Source organism: Acinonyx jubatus, chromosome A3, assembly GCF_027475565.1.
Source record: "Acinonyx jubatus isolate Ajub_Pintada_27869175 chromosome A3, VMU_Ajub_asm_v1.0, whole genome shotgun sequence".
Lineage (NCBI taxonomy): Eukaryota > Metazoa > Chordata > Mammalia > Carnivora > Felidae > Acinonyx > Acinonyx jubatus.
The window spans coordinates 118,432,976-118,446,309 of record NC_069388.1 but is presented as its reverse complement, the minus strand read 5'-3'; the positions used below and the strand labels follow the sequence as shown (position 1 = coordinate 118,446,309).

General features: G+C 56.7%; 1 protein-coding gene across 4 annotated transcripts in view; it reads right to left on the bottom strand.

The window, feature by feature from the left end:
- The window catches only part of ADCY3 (adenylate cyclase 3), a 91,202-nt gene that overhangs the window by 23,160 nt on the left and 54,708 nt on the right, over positions 1-13,334 (bottom strand). The gene's annotated exons all lie outside the window — the stretch shown is intronic.

Sequence of the window (13,334 nt, the reverse complement as noted above, 5' to 3'; positions counted from 1 at the left end):
CTTTCCAGAAAACATCTGCCGACCCCTGGTTCGCATCCTGAAGGGCCTTGTGTGCCAGGCAAGGAACGGGGAGCTCCTTCCTGAAAGCTGTGGGGTAGGCCCAGTGCCCAGGGCTGTGACACAGGAGGGCGGGCCAGGTGACCAGTTAGCAGTCATCTGGGCAAAGTGGGGCTTGGCGACGGCTTGCATCAAGCAGGCGGGACAGGCCTGTGGCTTGGGCCTCTGGGTGGAAGGTGCCGGTCTCTTTAAGTGAGGAATAGAGAAGGAGAGAGAGGTGAGGGGAAAACCAGGGCAGATTTGGGACGCGTGGCAGGCAGACACTGAGCTGGCTCATGGGTTGAGCCTGCAGCCCCGCAGCACGGCTCAGGCTGAGCAACAGGGACAGGGGACAGGAGACAGCCCCCGGGAGTGGGTGCAAGTGGGTGAAGCCAGAGCCAGAAGCCCAGGCAGGGTGCTGTGCCAGGAACCCTGCGCCCCAAGATGGGAGGCAGGTGACGATGGGGAGAACCTGAGGTTCGCAGGATGGAGGCCGGGAAGTGGGGCTACGGCGAGGCTGAGTGGAGGCCTGCAGGGCACAGCAGCGAGAGAAGCGGGGAGGGGGTAGGGGAGGAGACCGAGGCAAGACTGGGAGCAGAGGCACGGCAGGGTCTGACCCCAGCGGCGGAGTGGTTCTGAGGGAGCCATGCCGCACAGGGCAGCGGACAGGGAGAAGGAAGGCGGGCAGGCGTGGGAGGGCCAGGCGTGCTGTGTGTCGAGTGCTGGCTGCCGGAGCCACCTGGGGGCTACGCCACGAGCTGCTGCCTGGCCTGCCCAGGGGTTACTGGACCCCAGAGGAACACAGGCTTGGCAGGGACACCAGCCTGGTGGGTACAGGGCTGGGGGACCTCGTCTCGCACCAGGGCCCTGGGCAGGGTGAGGGCCCCAGGCACAGGGGTGCGCCGGGCAGGGTGAGGGCACCGGGCTCCTGTTCTCCCTTGTGTTCAGCGGGCCCTGAGGCCAGAGAACCCAGCTCTACCTGTACTTTTAACACACCTTCTCTGAGGCAGGAGAACCAAGGTGGGGAGGTTCTGCTCCTCTCCTCCGGGTGGGGCAGCCCAAGAGGCTCCCCGGGGTCTGGGCAGAGGGCTGGGGCCTCACCTCCTCCGGGAGAAGTCAGCTTTGCTGCAGGGACAGCCCCTGCCCTTCCGCTCCTGGACAGTCTGAGACCAGAGCCCCCGCCCGCTCACCCATCGCACCACAGGAAGGTCCCTCTCACTTATCCCGGTTTTCGTGGGGGAGAATCGGTCCTCTTGCGGAAGTCACACCGTCGTAAGCAAGCGAGGCCCCCTCGGCCCGGCGGGCCTGGCACTTACAGTGACCACCGTTATTCTTCCATTTCCACAGCTGTCTCCAGCACTGCTAAAACCCTCACGAGCAGCAGCGTTGCAGGGGAATGAGAAGCCGAAATAACCCGTGTTATGACCTCCATCTGAGCCCAGGAAGGAGCAACGGGGTCTCCTGGACGCTGCACCCCGGCACACCCATCTGCCCTGCCGGTGTGTGGCGAGGGGGCTTCTGAAACCAAACTAAACCCAGGCACCTTGGAGAAAGCGCTCAGCTGGGGAAGAACAGGAGCCTCCGGGAGGATTTTCGAGAAAAGCCAGAGAGACCCGGGGCCCTGCGGGCTCTCAGGGCAGCCTGGGGGGAGGAAGCAGGCTGGGAGGTGGCAGCGAGCCTGGGGCTGGAATCCGGGGTCGTAGTCCCCGCCTGAGTGTGAGGCGCGCTGGTCTGTGCCAGGCCGGCAGGGACAGGAGGGCGTGGCGGTTAAGAGCCCGACGGCCCAGCTCCCTCAGTTCCCTATATTGCCACCGACTCACTGTGTGACACCAGGCTGCCGCTAACTCCCCTGTGCCTTGGTTTCCTCGTTGGGAAAGCAGGACGAAGTGACCCTGACCCGAAAGCACTGAGAACGGTGCCTGCACACAGCAAGTGCTCAATGTATTACAGCTCTTCTGTCACCTGAGGTGAAGTGTTACTGAGGGTGTGGGGTCGGCAGGTATCTCAGGAAGATGAGGCCTAAACCTCCTTTGGGCTTTGAAGTTGGCCACAGGTTTATAGCTTAAGAGTCCCAGTGGGGTGTTCAAGGTGAGCAGAAAGTCCTCAGCGTCACTTGGCCAGGAGTAGGAGCTCTGTCTGGTCAGGCACAATGACGAAGGAGATGCAAACAAGGGTCCCAGCTTCCATGCGTGTCTTAGCCTTTCTCTCCCTCCTTCCCCACCTCCCCTCCCCACACCCACACCCCACCAGAGGTGCATGCAGGTGCTCACTAGGGGGAGGAAGAGGCAGATGTGTGAGGAGCGTGGGGGGCACCCGCCAGCCTGGGGAAGAGGTCGCTCAGGTGTGTGAGCCAGCAGGGGGCGCGGGACACCAAGGATTAGGAAAGTCACAGTGCTGTGCTGGGCCAGCCTGTGCAACCCCAGCAGCCGTTACCCACACGGTCAGGCCTTTCCCGCCCTCTCAGACCCTGACCCTCCAGAAGAGCTTCTCTGGGTTCCCTTGGAGCCAGACTAGTCCTGAGAGGTGCTTCGTGCCCCTGACCACAGTCCCAGTTTCTCTGAAAACACAGCCAGGCATCTTCAGGGGTGCAGGGCCACCCAGAGCAGGTGCGGGATGTGGCTTGGCCTCCCCGGCATAGAGGCAGAGCCCGCTCTTCCTAAAATAACAACTACTATATGTTTCGGAAGTCATAAGAATGTTCCAAGTCTCTGACCCATCAATAGCTCTCCTGGGAATTTCTCCAACAGAAATAATCCAAGAAAAGTAAAAAGATGTGTGTGCAAGAACTGCATTGTAACCTCACTTATACTCGAGGAAAAGACTAAGTGGCCCAAATGCCCAGCTGATGGCTCATTCGACCGGGACACATCCTTCAGATGGAAGATTATGGAACCTCAGAAGTGACTATAATGAAAAGTGCTACGATAAGAAAACGACCAGACAGCAACTGTATCCTGAGAAGGGGACCACAGACCCACATCTGCATCTGAGTCAAGGCGGAAGAGTCTGCACGAAACACAAAAGGGTAACTTGATCTGGCGAATGGAATTCAGAGAAAACCTGAAATGTTTTTCAAAACTGCTATATAGTTATACTGCTGGGGCTGCTTTTTCAAAATACTTTCTAAACCGGAAATAAACACAAAACTTCCTGTTGCCGCCAGCTGTGACCCTGACCCCAGCTTGTCCGTAATAACCGTTCCTGCAAGTCCGGGGGTGGGGGGCGGGCTTTGGACCCCCATGTCTGCTTGGATGTGAGCTGAGGGAGAAGACTGATGGCCGGGGAGGACCCCTGCCCCACCGCACAACGGAGAGGAGGCAGAGGCCCTCTTAGGTTGCCGAGTGACAGAACAATCACCATAGGCTGGTTTCTTGCTGTAGCTCTCAAATACCACAACCCCCTGGGCAAATGGACACCAGTGACCAATATCAAAATCGTCCCTCTTCTTTGCTAAGACTTTCTCATCTGCCCTCGACTTTTACATACGTGTAATACTGTCTCCATTTTGCAGGTGACCCAACCAAGGCATGGAGGAGCTAAATGGTTTATCCCAGGTTCCTCAGAGTTAGTGACAGACAGCACTGGAACCCAGGGCTCTTTGACCAAAAGAACGGGTGGTGTTTTCTTCTACACCAAAGGATGTGCTTTTCACACACGAATTCTCCCACCCACACTGGACGCTGTTCCGCTACAAATGTGAAGGCACAAGAAGTGCCCAAATCTTCCCTAGCAAGGACCTGACAACACTGTTCTAGAAACCCAGAGGTGAGCCCACTGGAACATTCTGTGGGCCCCAGTGCTCATGGAGTTGTTAGGGCACCTGGCTACTCCTTGCAGACGGGGACTGAGCTGAGACGTCCGCGGTGCCCCAGCACGGGGCCCGGCAGCATCCCAGACCACCTGTGGGGCTCAGGGAGGCCAGGCCGGGCCAGTGGCAGCTGCTGGAATTTCTTCTGATGGGTCAGCAGGGGAGAGGAGGTGGGTGCTGCTGAGGTGGACCCCCGGGCCTCCATGACAGACCTGGGCAGGCCTCAGTGACCTCCCTCAGCCTCAGTGTCCCCCCCGCCCCTCACTGGCTGAGGGCACGAGAAAACGGGCCAGTGCTGGGAGGCCCTGTCTCAGTGACTGGCAGTGGACCCTGAGTGTAACCAACAGGGCCAGACATGAGGGCCCGGAGATGCTGAGCCACCCCAAGTCCGTGAGGGAGGCCAGCTGCGTCAGTTCCAGAAGGCCTCTGCTAGGACACATGTGCAGTGTGATGCCACCCAATGGACTGAAAGCGGCCCAAGAACACGTGGTTGATGTGGGGAACTTGGCATTCAACGCTGCTACCTGGAGGAGAAATCTATGGGGAGTCCCTGGATGTCGGGCTCAGGGAGGTCCCTGGTTCGGCTGAGTCATCCCTCAGGACATTAGGACCCACGACCCAGTCTGGCCTTCGGAGTGGCAGCCTCAGCATCACCTGAGGCTGGTTCCTCAGGAGGCCCAGATACCCTCAGGCAGCTCGCAAGCACATTGAACTTTGGAGGTGCCACTTCAGGAGCATCAGAGGAGAAATGTTTCCCCAAGGACACAGTTTACCCAGGCCCTCACTGGGGAGTGACCACAGGGTGTAGGAGCCTGAGGCCAGGCATCAAAGGGGGGCTGAGGAGCTGGGGAACCCGGCCAGAGGAGTGGGGGCTCTGCAGCGGCACAGAGCGACCGTCACGTCTGAGGACGGCAGTTGTATGGAAAAGGGAGGACACTTGCTCCGGAGGTCCCCCCGGAGGAAGCTAGTGATGGAAAGCTGTGGGGAACAGACTGTTGTTTCCAGTGCAGAAAGAATGTTCGAAGAGTCAAAGCAGTTCAGTCGAAGAATGCGCTGCCCTGAGAGCTAGTGAGCTCCTGCCCCAGACGCTGGGTGAGCAGGGAGTCAAGCGCAGGATGGAAGACTAGCCCGGGGACAGGGAACCACCAGACGCCGTAAGTCCAGAGGGGCCCTGCGACATGGCGCCACACAGAGAGACGGAGAAGGTGGTGAGCTGCCTCACTCGGTCTCCCTCTGGTCCTGCCGTGCTTGGATGGTTATCCTAAAAATACACGCAAAGTCAAGGCCGTGACCCTCTCTGGGAAAAGAACCAAATAAGCCAAAAGAACGAACAAGCCCTGAAAGTCTCTAGTGGGCTTTCTGGGTACAGCAAAAAAACTACCCAGGTCCTGGGGAGAAGCACCTGAGGCCCGTCCTGGGCGGTGTGCCACCCGGGGGTCGGCCGGGGGGGGGGGGGGGTGGGGTGCGGCTGGCTGGGGCGCAGCGCGCGTCCTGGGCCTGGGATGGAGATCTGTAAACACGCATTTGCTGCACTGCTCAGGTGAGCAGTGAGCCCCTGACCGGGGCGGTCTGTCAGCATGGTCCCCCCCAGGCTCTGGGAAGGAACCAATCGAGCCTCCTCCTCCTCAGTGGTGACTCAGGCCAGGCCGCGCCTCTGTGCTGGCTCAGGATTGAGACAGAGGCAGGAGGCCTGCGCTGTTCCCAGGGGCCCTGATGAGGCATTCAGGAGTTCATTACAGCAAGGCGGCCGGCAGGGATCTGGATACATGAGCTTGGCTGATGAGAAGCTAAGTTTCTGCAACATCCTCGAAAAGGGGGCAGCGGCAGGGAGGGAGACTTCAATGGAGAGAGAACTCAGCAGTGATCTGGTGAGATGCTGCATGAAGCAAACATGTAAAGTCTGTAAGGTGGGGCCTCGTGTATGCCCACGTGTGCCCTATACATGTGCTGTGTGTACACACACGTCACTACAACCCATCACGGGCGATGAGCAGAGACACAGCTGTCCGCAAACACATCTGTTCTGGGCCTGATTTCTCCAGACTCTTAGAGCTTCCGGGCCGCTTCGAAGCCAAAAAAGGCCAATGGACTCCAACAGTGCCCATCCTGGCCTGACCCGCTGGGCAGAGGAGGCAGCAGAGGAAGGACATGGGGGGGCAGGAGGCCCTGGGCGGCTAGCCCCGGGAGGTCAGAGCCCAAACGGCTCATCTCTCCCCGATGAGAAGGCGAAGGACCACGGCATGTAAAATCTGGAAACTCCAGAGCCGTGCCGGGGGGCAGGCAGCCACCATGTAGACTAGGGACCCACATGTGCTACTCTGCCCAAAAGACACGGTCACAACCTCACTCAAAGAACAGTCACTGGTCGTCTCTGCAAGTCCCCAAGCTAAATGCTGGGCAGGTCAAAGGTGAAGAGCACTCCTAAGAGCTCGGGTGGTCAGGGCAGTCAGGTCACCTGGGAGTGACTGGTCTCGGGGGGCAGGAGTGCTATGCTGTCTTCAGCCAGGGGTGTGGGAATTCACAGGGGACGAGGGGCTGTAGCACTCAAAACCCAGCATCTCTTTAAACAAGACCCTCCAATGTGAAAACAGGCTCTGAGCCAGCATCCCCAGGGTCTCTCAAGATGTCGGCTCCAAGAAGGAAGCAGGGCCACACTTAATCTTGGCATTGTGGGAGCCAGACTAACAACTAAGTCACCACCAGGACATGTCACCTGGAACAGAACAGAAGTTGCACAGAGCCAGGGGCAGCCCAGAACTCTTACCCTGCTGGAGGGGAAGAGGGGACACAAACCATGGGACTTCGGTCACTTGCCCGGAGGCCTGCCTAGTCTCTAGAGACGGGGGCCAAGGTGACTGCAATTATCAGATTGCCCTTTAGGCGCAAATACGGTCGCGTGTGTGGAATCTACAGCCCTCGCCTAGTGTGGCTATACAGAGCAGGTGCCCCTCAGAGATCTGGTGAGATGCTGAGCCGTCAACAAGGAGACGTGGCCCGAGGGGCAGGCCGTCACCCTCTAGCACAGCACTGCCAGAACTTTCTGCAAAGAAATGCTCTGTAACCTGTGCTGTCCAGTATGGTAGCCGTAGTCACTTGTAGCTGCTGAGCACACGAAGAGTGGCCAGTCCAACAGAGGAAGTGAGTTTTAATTTTTAGATTTTAATTCATTTCACTGAAGTAGCCACACGTGCCTAGTGGCTACCACATCAGACAGCGCAGCCCTAGAACGCCGCGGCACGTAAATACGGCTTCCGCGCCCACCGTGGGTAGCACAGAGCCGCTGCCTAGAGTGCCGCCTTGAGAACGACGCTGCAGCCGCCTCTGTGATCCATGGGAAAGAGCTCAGTATCCGCTTCCGACCTTGACCTGGAAGCAACAGCTCAACCCACCCCGGGGCACGAAGTTTCCAGCGGGTTAAACAGACCCGCTCTCTACTTGTGAGGGTCGCTCGTGGTTTGGCTTCACTCCCTCTGCCTCCTCCCAGGGGGGGCAATAAATCTTGCTGGTGCTTTTCCCAAACACAGCTTCCACCTTCCTCTTCTCCCTGGGCCTCCCCTCCGGTCCCACTCCAGGGCTGGCCGGGCTCCTGACCTCCCCCCCCCCCGCCCCCCCCAAACACACACAGGGCTGGCCTGGCTGCTGACTCTGGTCCCTCCCACACCAGGGATGAGCCACTGCAGTCCGGGGAGGACTCCCTCCGCCTCCCCGCTCAGCCCTCACTAACCTGCCTCTGCCCTTCCACGTGGATCAGGACTCCATTCTCCCCACCGCACACTGGCCAGCACCCACTCCTCTTCCTGAAAAGCCACCCAAGAATCCACATCCACCTTGTTAAATCCAACTCCGAACACACCTCTCTGAGCCTCCTCAGCAGGTGCTGACGCCCTCCACAGCCACCTTCCCCGGCGCCCTGGGCACCGGCTCCGCGCCATGCACTCTACTTTGCGCTCACGGCTGCTCTCCTGCTGCGTATTTAAGGAGCCGCAGAAATGCAAGCTCCCAGCTGTGCCCCGGCCAGATCCTCTGGGTTATACCGTCCCGTGTTGCTTCTGCCCTCTGGGCACGTAGCGCCATGTTCCCGGCGGCACATGCCAGGACCCAGAGGGACTTGGCGTGCCGAGGCAGTCGCCGGGGAAACAGAGTTTCTACTGGGTGCTTCTCTCCTTGTCCCCCGCTCTGGCTGCCTTCTGCAAGGCCCTGAGAGCCTCTGGGGCAGAAGAGAGGGTGCAGGTCTGAGACTCACGTAGCAGAATCACCTCCTATTGTCCTTGAGGAGAAATGATAAAAGTTTCCCCAGGTGCTGCCTGGTTGCCAACTGGCGTTGAGCTCCCCAGCCTGAGGCGCTGTCCTACAAGGCCCACCATCCTCGCCCCAGGAGGGCCCAGCAGGAGTCTGCAAATGCAGGCACAGCCCTCCCAGCCTGCCAGACGTGGGTTTAGCGCGCAGGATGACTGCCTTCCTGGATGTCTGTGAGACATCTCCAACTCAGCGGGTCCTGACTCTCCACCCCCCACCGAACCCATTCCTCTCACCATCCTCCCCATCTCCGTAAAGAGCCACCGGCCCTTCCGATCGCCTCCGGGTAAAATCCCGACAGCCATCACTGACTCCCCACTCCCCCATCCCCCATGCCACTCAGCAGTGAGATCTGTTGCTCTGCCTTCAAAACACACCCAGAATCCTTCCCCTCATCACTTCCATCCTGGTCTAAGCCATTATCCGCTCTCCCTAAAATTACTACATAGCTTCTAACTGGCCTCCCTGCTTCCACTGCTGTCTCTTCTCCACCGGCAGCCAGACTGATCCATTTAAAACCTACAACCCTCTATATGTCCATCAAACTGATGAATGGATACATAAATTGTGGTTTATATACACAATGGAATACTACTCGGCAATGAGAAAGAATGAAATACGGCCTTTTATAGCAATGTGGATGGAACTGGAGAGTGTGATGCTAAGTGAAATAAGTCAGGCAGAGAAAGACAGATACCGTATGTTTTCACTCTTATGTGGATCCTGAGAAGCTTAACAGAAGACCATGGGGGAGGGGAAGGAAAAAAAAAAGTTAGAGAGGGAGGGAGCCAAACCATAAGAGACTCTTAATAACTGAGAATAAACTGAGGGTTGATGGGGGTGGGAGGGAGGGGAGGGTGGGTGATGGGCATTGAGGAGGGCACCTGTTGGGATGAGCACTGGGTGTTGTATGGAAAGCAATTTGACAATAAATTTCATATTTAAAAAAAAACAAAAAAACAAAACCTACAGCCCTCCAATGTCTCCAATCTCCTTCAGGGAAAAAGCCATGGTCCTTACAAGGTCCTACAGGACTTGCTCCTCATCATCTCCCTACTTTACCTCCTACTTCTCTTCCTCTCACTTCTACTCCACATTCACCTGCTGCCATGATGTCCTGTGAACGTACCTCAGGGCCTTTGTACTTACTGCTCCCTCTCCCTGGAACATGGCATGGCTCACGCCCTAACTTCAGGTCTCTACTCAAATCTCACTTTATCAGAAGGGCTTCTCTGGCCATACAATATTAAATAGCAACCTTCCTTCACCCCCAGGCAATTCCTATGCTCCTTTTCCTGCTTTGCCCACCACTGTCCTACCTCTAATAGCATATGCTCATTTATTTAATATCTATCTCCCCCACTGGAATCTGTTCTGCTTACAACCACATCCCTAGTGCCTAGAAGAATGCCCCAAATATTTGTGCAATGCTCTCCTTTAGACCTTCTAACAATCTTATTCCAATCTCATTTCACAGACAAAGAAACGGGGCCAGAGGGCATGATAACTGACTCAAGGACACGGGGCAAGTAAGTGGCCTGGCGAGGATGTGAATGCAAACCTTACTCCTGAGCCCTGCGTTGTCAGATCCTCCCATTTCCCAAGGTGGTCAGAAATGCAAGTTTTTATATAGAATGTCCAAATCCTTAAGTATTAGAAATTTAAAACTCGGGGCAGGTCAAACAAAGCCGATGCCCACAGGCCAGATGTCCAGAGACTACAACTGAAACGCCTAGTAAACAGAACTGAACAGAAGCCGTGGCCAGGAGGGAATGCGTGCCAACCCTTCTCTGGGTTTGCTGTGATGATTAAATGAGATAATCCAGTAAAAATGCAGCCCCGGGACTTGACACCAGGTAACTGTCCAATCAACTACGCCATTACTAAACAAGATGTCGGTCCCACAGCCAGAGAAAGGCGGGGATGTTCCATAGCTGGTCATGGACAGCAGATGCTAAAACCGGGGATATAAGTGCCGTGGCAGGATGTGACCCCAGCAGGGCCCCAGCTCAGAAGCCACGCCCCCCCATACACAGTGCCGTCTGCAATGCTGTCATCACCACCAGGGCCCGGGTCTACCTGACACAGCAGATGTCCTCCCACTGCCAGGAGCCGGTCAAGGCTTTAGAACAACCTGTGCTCCGCGGGCTCATCACCTGCATTATCTAAAATGCGGATTTGTTCTAAGTGCTGAAATGCTAGAATGAAGAACATTCTGTGAAATCCAAGAAGTGGGGGGTGGGAACCAACAGAAGCACGGATTTCTACCCCACACCATGGGAAATCCGCCTTCTGGCTTTTCTCAAACCAAGATACATTCAAGGCTAAAAACGAAAACGTACAACTATTAGCTATATTCACGAGTGGGCGTGTGAGGAAGTTAAGACAGCAAGTGTATTTCTTGGTTGACGTTGGGATGAGGGGGTCCTCTGTGGCTGTCTAGTAGACGGCGGGTCTGTCCCACCCACGTCAGGTGCCGCTGGCACAAGAGCCTGGCCCCAGGCCACCACACAGCAAGAGGCAGAGCTGTGGCGCAGTGGGACCACGTTCCTCCCACCCCACCAGCCTCCTCTCCCCCGGCGGCTCCCCAGGAGACGGGTCCCCAGCCCCAATCTCACTGTTGCCAGGACAACAGTCACGATGGACAACTGAGGACAAGAGGTAGCTGATTTCTCGGTTCTTCTCGCTCGGTCTCTGTGTGTCTGTCTCTCTCCCGCCCTGACTTCCCTCTTCCCCACCAGCCTCTCGTGAGAGCAAGGCTCAGGGGCGGGATTAGTCTCTGCCTTACCCTCACGGCCAAAGGCCTCGAAGGGAACAGTGAAGCAGGCGTGGGCAGAGTGCAAGGAGGGACATCAAGAAGACAAGACAGCCGAGCTTACGAAATGGCAGCATGCCAGAATCCCAAGCTCGGGGGCTCCCGGGAGAGAGGTTTGTGGCTTTTATGGTAAAGGGGTGGGTCTTCCCTCCAAGACATGCTCAAGGGCAGAAGGTCCTGCACCTAGGGAAAGACTCCACCGTGAAGAAGAAAGGCCATCCCTGGTCACAGTGACCCTGGGCTTTGGGTTTAAGTAAAAGGAAAGGCAGAGCAAAGTGGCCATTCTGCCCTGCGTGTCCCCCCAGGAGCTAAGTGGAAAACCACCCAGCGTCAGCCTACACCGCACTCCCTAGGGCGCCCCGGATGAACATGACCTGGCCCTCACTGGGGCCGGTGGGTGGTTTTCTGACCTAGACTCAACCCTGCACGGTCAGCCCTGGGCTCTCCCTCCTCACCTCTGAAGGGTGGGGACAGAGGGCAGCCCTCTCTTCCCTGATAAGGACAGGCTGACCCATCTAACGGAACGTGGTCTGAAGGAAAGGCTGGCTGCCCTCTGTGCCATCCCGTCGTCCCTCCACCCTCCACCGCTTCCTTGACTTCAACCACGTCCCCCTCCCTGGGAAGGGAACTCGGAGCGTGAGATCCAGGGGAGCTCATGATTCTGCAGTTTGTACCTGGCAGTAGGTATGTACCGGGTGGATTTCCCTGATGCCTGTCGTTCCCAGATGGCTGCTGGGGCGCTTAGCAACCTGCAAGGTCCCCAACTAAACTCTGGTGTATGGCCACAGGGGAATAAAGGAAAACAACCCCCGTTCTTCAGTCCCCTGGGCTTCCTGCTCTACCTTAACGGGCCCATGGAGCTGGGTCCTCAAGTCCACTTTGACGGCCATGTGTCACAGGTAAGGGCCATGGACTGCCTACAAAGTGAGACACGAGCACGCCAGGGCCACCCTCCCGGACCTCAGCTCCGCAAGGACCTCAGAGCTGTCCGGCCCCGCCCCTCCCTGCAGAAAGAAGCCTGGAGCCAGGGAGGCTTAAGCAGGCGTGACTGGAACCTGAGACGCCCATGCCTCTTCTTTTCACTACCCGGACATGCCCACCTTGGTGGCAAAGCAGAAGGGGAAGCCTGTGCACCAGGCCCAGGGCTGGTTTGAACCTTCCCTGGGGACGACGGCTGATGTCCACCTGTTGGGAGTTGCCTGCCCTTAGCAGAAGGCTGGGAACTTTCACATGAGAGAGCAACCTCCCCGGTGACAGCAGTAAAGAAAACCGAATCAGAGGATCTGGGATGGGATCCCCTGGGCCTCACTAACTGAGGAGGGGCCGAGGCCCAGAGAGGAGCCTGCCCGCTGGAGGCCACACAGCCACCAGGGCAGGACTTCCCCTCAGCACACGGTGCTTCCTCCCAAGGCAGTTTAGAGGACAAGATAAAGCCACGCCGACAAAATACAAAGCGGGATGCGGATCGTAAGAGCCAAATTCTGAAATGGAGCCGCCTCTGCAAAGGAGATGCCGGCAGGACTTGCCTCTGGTGCAAGCTTCAGACTCTCACAGAGAGGAGCATCCAGCACGTGTGTGTGCACGGATCTCGGGCTCCTGTCCTTCCGGGCAAGGAAAGGAACCTACTGCTCGAGGCTGTCCCGACACTCACCAGGTACCCTTCTCTGCGGTTTTAAAAATCAGGCTTGGGCGTGGGGTTTTCTTTTGAGGCGATGAGTATGTTCTGAGACCAGACAGAGGTGGCGCCTGGACAACCCGGGGAAGGTACTCGACTGCACACTTTTACGTGGTTAACTTTGTAAGAACGTCCCCTCCGCGGAAAGGAAAAAGAGAAAGAAGCAAAGCAAACCCGCAAAGTTCTAAAACCTTTCCTAGCTGAGCACACGACTGATCACGTTTGTATTTTTTAAAATTGTTTTTAAAAGAAGCACCCAAACGATGGGAAGTTTGGGGGTCTTTTCTATACTTCTCTGTTTCTGCACACTTTTATCCACCAACAGCAGCACGACAGTAGTCAGTGCAAGTGGCTACGGGGTCCAGACACGGCGCTGAACACGCTCTTTACGTTTAATGTCCACAGCAGCCACAGGACACAGCCGGAAAGGCTCGAATATCTGGTTCTCGGCTGCTACTCTTATATTCTTATAAGAATTCTTGGCTGCTTTCTACGAGAATCCTCTACGAGAATGAGGAGGTACTTCTATAATCAGAAAAACATGGTTTTAGGACCCTCTCAAAACACAGAAGCACAAAAGACTTGAAAGAATAATTGTCTATCAGCGTTTTTTTCTTTACACTTGCGCTTAACAGACATCGCACGACATACGTCAAAAAATACACAGAAGCCTCTCCCAAACCCCAGTCTACCTGGCTGTGACT